This window comes from Miniopterus natalensis, chromosome 13 (genome assembly GCF_054644295.1).
Source record: "Miniopterus natalensis isolate mMinNat1 chromosome 13, mMinNat1.hap1, whole genome shotgun sequence".
NCBI lineage: Eukaryota > Metazoa > Chordata > Mammalia > Chiroptera > Miniopteridae > Miniopterus > Miniopterus natalensis.
The window spans coordinates 16,069,161-16,077,440 of record NC_142093.1 but is presented as its reverse complement, the minus strand read 5'-3'; positions in this window follow the sequence as shown (position 1 = coordinate 16,077,440).

The window sequence follows — 8,280 nt, the reverse complement described above, 5'->3', positions numbered from 1 at the left end:
TTCCTAGGAGTGGGATCACTTGGTCAAAAGGCAGCTCCATTTCTGATTTTTTGAGGACCCTCCATACTGTTTTCATAGTGGCTGCCCCAGTCTGCATTCCCACCAGCAGTGCACTAGGGCTCCCCTTTCTCCACACCCTCGCCAGCACTTGTCGTTTGTTGATTTGTTCATGGAGCCATTCTGACAGGTGTGAGGTGATACCTCATTGTGGTTTTAATTTGCATCTCTCTGATGATTAGCCACGTTGAGCATTTGCTCATGTGTCTCTTGGCCGTCCGTATGTCCTCTTTAGAGAAGTGTCTACTCAGGTCCTTTGCCCATTTCTTAATTGGGTTGTTTGTCTTCCTCTTGCTGAGTAATATGAGTTCTTTGTACACTTTGGAAATTAGTCCCTTATCAGATTCATCCTTGGCAAATATGTTTTCCCAGACTGTGGGGTTCCTTTGTGTTTTGAGGCTGTTTTCTTTTGCTGTGCAGAAGCTTTTTAGTTTGATGTAGTCCCATATGTTTATTTTTCCTTTTGTTTCTCTTGCTTTAGGAGATTTATCAGTGAAAATTCCACTATGTGGGATGCCTGTGACTTTACTGCCTATGTTTTCTTCCAGGATTTTTATGGTTTTGTGACTTATATTTAAGTCTTTTATCCATTTTGAGTTTATTTTTGTGTATGGTGAAAGTTGGTGGTCTAGTTTCGTTTTTTTGCAGGTATCTGTCCAATTTTCCCAGCACCACTTATTGAAGAGACTGTATTTACTCCATTGGATGCTCTTGCCTCCTTTGTCAAATGTTAACTGACCAGAATGGCGTGGGCCTATTTCTGTTCTGTTCCATTGATCTATATCTCTGGTTTTGTACCAATACCAGGCTGTTTTGATTACAGTGGCTTTGCAGTAGCTTGATATTCGGTAAAGTGATCCCTCCCACTATGTTCTTTTTTCTCAAGATGGCTGCAGCTATTCAGGGTCTTTTTTGGTTCCATATAAATTTTCAAAAGGTTTGTTCTAGATCTGTGAAATACGCTGTTGGTATTTTAATAGGAATTGCATTGAATCTATAAATTGCTTTGGGTAGTATGGACATTTTAATGATATTAATTCTTCCAATCCATGAGCATGGTATATTGGAAGCAACAAAAGTTTCACATGGATAGATAGGTCTGACTCAAAGCCTGGCCTCTGTTGCAGATGGCTTAGATGACAGATGGCTGATTTTGAGAGCTACGATGGTTTTATCTCACTGGGGGCAATACAAACCTACTCTCCCAGACTCTCAAGGCACTTTATTGAGTGTCCACAAAACTCTCCTAGACAAATATGCAAACTTAAATTATTTTTTTGCAGCTGCCTTCTATGTCATATTAAATATTTACTTTTATTTTTTTTAAAAAGTGACTTTGAATTTTGGATATCTGATTGTTTCAAGAAATGTTCCTATGATTGAGAGTATCTAAATAGTGTATTCTTTTCAGAGGATTATAATGTGGCTTTTTCAACCACTACCAAACATATGTGGAGTTATTTCACTTTGCTGAATATGGGGAAAAAAAATCTGTGAAGTACTGTAAAAAAGATAAATACATGTAAATAATTTCAAATTTTCAATGAAATGAAATCCCAAGGGATCTAGGTATAACACATAGATACATCGTGGAGGATGAGACCTGAATCAATAGTTACTATTAATTATGTTGTGTCATGCCTGAAATTTCCTAACCATGATGTTGAGAGAATGCAACGCTAGCGAGATAATAATTTCAATATATGGCAGCTATTATACTTAGAAGCCGACAAAGAAAAATATGTAAAGCATAAAGATGGGATGGATTGCACTGTTAACTGTCAGATAAAACTTTTGTCTCAGACTTTGCTGTCTAACAGTAAATTTTACATTCCAGAGGTGAACTAGTCAAAAATGGATAAATTTCATGCTTCACATAAACTACAGTGGTGATTTCAGAGATCTAGAGAAAAGTCATATAACATTCTGAGATACACTTAGCAGATGAGAGAAATGATATACTAAAGGCATCAATTGAACTGCAAGTTGTGTGTGAAGCAACATAAAACATTGGCTTTGGGTTTGATGTGCCAAAAATTTGAAATTCAGTATAATAATGAATAAACCTGAGAGCCATTCCTTCTCACAAGCAATCCCCACATTTTTCTTAAGAGAAATTATAGGTAAGCCCGTGACTTCTTCAGGAAGATGTAACGAGATTCTTGAATTCTAAGATTTGTTAGATCAACAAATGATGTAGAGAAAATAAATCCATGCGAAGTTGGTAGGTTATTAAAGGAAATTATTTTTCATGGTAAAAAATTAACTCTTAGCTACATTTAACATATTTATATTTCTTAAAAAATGACCACAAAAGAAAAACACACATGGAAACTAACTACCAGGGCGGGAGGCTATAATGACAAAAATTATATTGTTATCAACTTGATTTCAGACATGCTCAAAAATAAGTATAGAATGATAAGGCATATATAATGCTACAATAAAGGGGGCACCTATATTTCTAGACCCCTGTGTCTAGAGCAGTTCTAGAACTTACGTTTTTGTTCAGCGGAATTGGCTGCTAAATTTCACAGGGACACATAGAAGCTCAAAAGATTTGGTTTTCCCGCATCCTTTGCCCACGGGCTGCGATGGATGGGACTGCTCTGCTTATGCAATGTCTGAAAGTCAGACTTAAGCCAAGGATATTAACTACGTCTGTTAAGTATTTTCAAGCATCTAAAATTTGGGGTTTCAGTAAACCGAGCATTTAATTAATGGAATGATGCACTTTTCACCTTGCTCTCTTTTGTCATTGTGTAAATCAGAAGCTGGCAGGCTGTGGCTTACAGGTGAACTATGGTCCACAGGTCAAATCTGACCTGCCTTTTGTTTTGGTGAATAAAGTTTTATTGGAACACGGCCATACCCATTCATATAGGCATTGTCTATGGTTGCTTTCTTTCTAGGACAGCAGAATTAGGTCTTTGTACCAGAAACCATATGGCCCACAAAGCTGAACATATTTACTATATGGCTCTTTACAGAAAGTTTACAGTCCATGTTCTACATATAACAAGTTACAAATGCTTTTTTGGAGTCTCATAAGAAATAAAGTGATGCTGAAAGTTAGGTCCTATATTAAAATCTGAAATTCCTCTAGCCAGTGGAGCAAGGGTAAATAATGGCATTAGAAACAGTCATGAGAGACAGTGGAGGGATTTGTGTGCTGATAATGAAGAGAAGGGAACTTACTCAGAAAAGCACTTCAGATTAGACACAATTGAAAACCAGATTAGCCGTAAACTGTCCAGACCAGGGAGAGTCCTGTCCCACCCCTTAGCAGAGGGATTAAAAAAGCGACAACCTCAGCTGCTCCTGCTCATTCGTGGTGCTGGCTGAGCGGGTCGTGAGCACTCTGTTGTCCTGAGTAGCAGGTAAGAAGGAAGCTGTGTGTCCTTCCCTTCCAGGTGGGGCATCTCCCCCCATATCCCTCAGAGCAGTGACTGGTGTGGGGCCATGAGGATTCTGGGTGCTTCATGTTATTTTAGTCAATTCAGTAACGAAATTAAAGTGATCTTGTTGCAATCTAATCAATCATTCATTGATTTGCAATTATAATAAAAAAAGAAACAGAATGACTAGAAAATGATTGATTTGTTTTGATTATGTCCACAGAGGAGCTATAATCTCTTTAGCAGTTGCTTAAACATAATTCACAGAATTACCTGCTTGCAGTCATAATGCAAACATGATAAAAAATCGTCTACAATATCAATTTTCAAAATATCCAGAGGAAAACAAAGACAATTGTTTTGTCAATGGATATATTAAAAATATCATTTTAAGTAAAAATGGTGGAACAAAATTGCATTTAAATAATGATTACTATATATATATATATATATATATATATATATATGCCTTTGGACAATATTTTGACTTTTTTAATACTGCATACAGAATGTCAAATAAAATTTTGTTGTGGGAGAAAGCAAAAGCTTTAGAGTTAAGACAAAACAAACCACAAACAAACTGGCTTAAAATTTTTGTCCCATCTGGTGAAGCAGCATTTTAAAGTGTCAGGGATATGGTGCTGGCTCAGGTTTTTCTTTGAGGGAAGGGCTCATCCCCCCTTTAACACCAGGGGAGGAAGGTTGGCAGGTGTCAGATGTCAGACCTTTCGGGAAATTTCCCTGGGCTGAAAAGAGCACCTCTGCCAAAGCCGCATCCCCTTCCCAGGCAGTCCCCGTCCCATGGCTGCTCAACACGGTTTTTAAAGGACTGCACCTTCGTCTCAACTTGAGGCAACTCTGAAGGTCTATACTGGCTCCAGAGTTCCCGGTAAGGTTGGCAGGAATCTTACCGTGACTGCTCCACAGTCTCAGTTATCCCTCTGTCTAATCCCGCTTGCTTCTCTTCCTCAAAGCATGGATCCCCAAAATAGTCTTTTCTAAAATAGGATTTTATTGATTCCAGAGAGAGGAGGAGAGAGGGAGAGAGAGAAGCATCAACGATGAGAGAACGTCATTGATTGACTGCCTCTCGTTGGGGATGGAGCCCGCGACCCAGGCATGTGCCCTGACCTGGAATCAGACCGTGATCTCCTGGATCAAAGGTTGATGCTCAACCGCTGAGCCATGCTGGCTGGGCCCAAGGGCACTCTTGAATTCCCACCCAAAATGCTAATTTCTAACTCAGTTCAGCTTCCGACATGAGCTTGTGATCAGATTAGCCTAAGAAAGTACATGTTTAGATGAGGTTTAGGATTCAGAGCACCTAAATCCTGCTGGCAGTGAACAGCTCACCGTGGTGGTAGTTGGCGAACAGGTTTCCCCCGGCTCCAGTGTGCCCTGGTAGAGACAGAGGGACTAATACAAAGTTGTCATGTGACCATCATGTGCTTGGTTCTGTTGCACTGATCAAATCATGAAATCAAAGATGATCAGTTGAAATTATTGTAAGATGGAAGTTGTGCATCTGGGATTGGGTATCTGCAGAGCCAGAAACCATAATTATGTCACCCAGGCGAGCTGCCCAGACTTCATGTAACAGACACTGTTGGGTCAGCATCTCTCCCTCGTCTCACTTCTGAGACTACGTGTAGCTTCCTTAGGAACATGTGATGGCGGGAGAACAAGGCTCGGCTCATTCTCAGATAAGAGGGCTCGGTACAAGGACAGCTGGCTGAAAACGTTTTGCAGCCGGTCATCCACTTTGGGCCAAATAGAAATGGTCTGCGTCAGTGAATAGATTCACGGGCTGGGGCACATGGCTTGGAGAGAGGTCGGAGGCTGAACAGAGACAAATAAATGGGTTGACAAGTTCATCAGAGACTCAAAAGAAAAAAATTGGGAAATTGGTGAGAATGTGTGTACGTGCCTATAGGAGTGGGAACAAAGTGTAAAACTCTTTGTATCTCACAGTAATGCCCCTGGTGAGTATCCGCTAGTGCCTGGTGAGGGCTCTAAATAGCCAAGTAGGATATGCCTTGGCTAGTTGACATCAGCCCACCTCTGTTCTCCCCCAGTTCTGGCACAGTGAATAAATGAACAGAAGAGTCATGGTGTAGGATGGTCCTACATCACAGACTCCCACTTACCAATCTGGTGTAGATACTGAAACTAATGGGTTCCATCCTGCCAGCAAAAAGCCCAAACCTAAATCCCTGATGACAGTCTCGTCTCTCAGGGAAACCAGGCATTCCCTTTGTAGCAGGTTTACTACATTAGACCCCTTCCCCAGGATAGGAAAAATGATTCACTTTGATGGGAACTGATAGGTGTTTTAGGAATGGGTTTTCTTTTCTGCTTGAATGGCGTCACCCCAGACCACTATCCAGGGACTTATAAGTATTTGATACAGTTACATGGCTTCCAAAGAGAATCATCTTCAAGAGGCTCACTCTGCAGCAAAGGAGGTGCAGCACTGTGCACACCACCGTGGGATCCTGCGGTCTTCCCACATGCTAGACAACCCGGGAGAGCCTGATCCACAAGAGCAAAGGGGTAACCTATTGGCGGCGCAGCTGAGGCCCCACTTCAGAGACAATACCACGTGAAGATGAGGCACTGCATCAATGGCCGTTGTGTTGTTGCACATCGCAGTAGGTAAAGGAGATGGTTGATGAATCTCTGAAAGTAGAGGGACCCTGATTACTCTATCCAAGGGACTCTTTTGAATAACTGCTGCTTCTTTCCATTCCTGTAGCACTGGCTTCTCTAGACTTACCCGTCAGGGTTTCCAAAGGGAGAGCCCTTCCACGGGAGACTTAGCAAGAGTCAAAATGAACTTTAAGCTACACTGCCAGCTGGTCACTCTGAATCCTCACGCCCAAGGATAAAGGAGAAAACCACCGTCTTGGTATCTTCAGGAGGAGATAGAGCTGGTGCTGTCCAATGGCGGTAGAAAGTAATATACTTGGGGATCCACTTGGTCATTTCTTAATACTCTTTTTTTTTTTTTTCTTCTTCCAATTTTGATAGTAAACAGACAGGTACAGAAGTCTAGACCTAGCAGTCTTGCTAAACAAGAGCTCAGACCCCTGTAGCGTGAGGATCTGGATGGCTCCACTAGGAATAAATCGACCTAAACCACCACAAGTACCTTCTAAGAGTGGGCAGGATCTAAAATGGACATTTCGAGAAGGTTATATTAGGTATCAGTTTGTCCTCAAGACTAGCTGCAGTGGCAAGGCCTGCAGCTCCATTCATTATCCCCCCCGTTGTGAGAGCCTCCCCCAGAGACTCACTGGAGTTCGTAGACAGATGTATACGAACCACGTGGAGCAGAGCAGCCCCGTGGGTGAGCTGTCTTGGTTGCTCGACTGAACTGTCCAGATTTCTCTTCAGTCCAGCTGCTAGAGAATTCATCAGTTAAAGTTCTCATGTGTCAGCCATTTCTAGTAATTTCCCTTGGGTGAAATTATCCTTGCCTAAGGTCAACCTCATTTTATGTGGCACCTTGTATTAAATGCTTGGTCAAAGCAGTGGCATAACGCGTCTGGCTCCATGACCCCAAACTGGGCCATGTGTTAGGGTCATCGAGCATCAGAGCTCCTCAGGACTGGCTAGATCCTAGTTCAAACCGCATTGCAACGCAGTTTCTCCCTTTGCCCAAATCTGCTTCCTTACCTTCTCCCAAGGGTCTTGTCCCTGAGAGCACTGCCTAAGAAACATTTCGTATGCCAACCTCCGACTCAGAGTAGGCCACCAGGGAATCCATTTTACAGTGGAGACTTCCTTACTTTCTCTTATTCTCAATTTTTCCCTTTCTAAATGATGGATAATGGCATCTATAAGACAGAATTGCCATGGTAATTGAAACAATATACGACAAAGTGCCAGCCAGTTTCCTAGAGCATCTGAATATTTAATTAACTGCTAGCTCCCTTATTTCTTTTGTCTCCCAAAGTAACAAAGTGATTATTGGCAGATTGACAAATGATACAAATGTATTATAGAATTTCTTTGAATTTGCCAGCTTCTGCAATTTGCAAATGTCTTCCTCCTGGTGACACCTTATAATAATTTTAAAAATAGGGACACAAATAAATACCTATTTTCACTTTCTTTGATTGTTGGGTCCCACATTACCAAATATGTTTCAAGAGCATGCTTCACTTCAGCTATCGCCTTAGCCCACTTAGAGATCCTAACTCATCCGTCAAGGTTGAACAGTCAACATGGAGCAGCAGAGCACGTTCCCAGAAACGCGTGCCTATGGGTTGAAATTACAGTTTTGGGACAGAGTGCAATTCAACAATTTTTGTACCTATTGTTAGGTAACTTGAGTCTACCAAAGGAAAGGTACACTTGAATTGGGCTTAGGGCGTGAGTGGGAGTTGATTAGTTTGAAAAAGGGAAAAGACATTTAAGCAAAGATATGACATACTTAAAATCTTAGAACTCATAGAAGCATGTGTGTAGGTGGGTCTGGTTGAACTGGTGGGCCGTGAAATATAACAGGGACAAATATAATATATTGAATTTAAATTGAGTAAAACATTGTCACGTACATAATCTGATTTGCTTTGTTTCTAAAAAACTTATGAATTATACGAGCATGGACCTCATGTGGTTCAACAGCGACCCTGACATGACTGCTAAAATCAAACAAAACCTGTTGTGCAAGTAGACACACAATACTTTCTGTTTCTCATTGGTATTGTGTTAAGATTAGGTTATCACACTTTTTTTTTTTAAAGGCCTTTTAAAACCAGGAAAGAGAAAACAGGATCCAGAAGTACCTGGACCCAACTCCACTGAGGCAGCATATAGA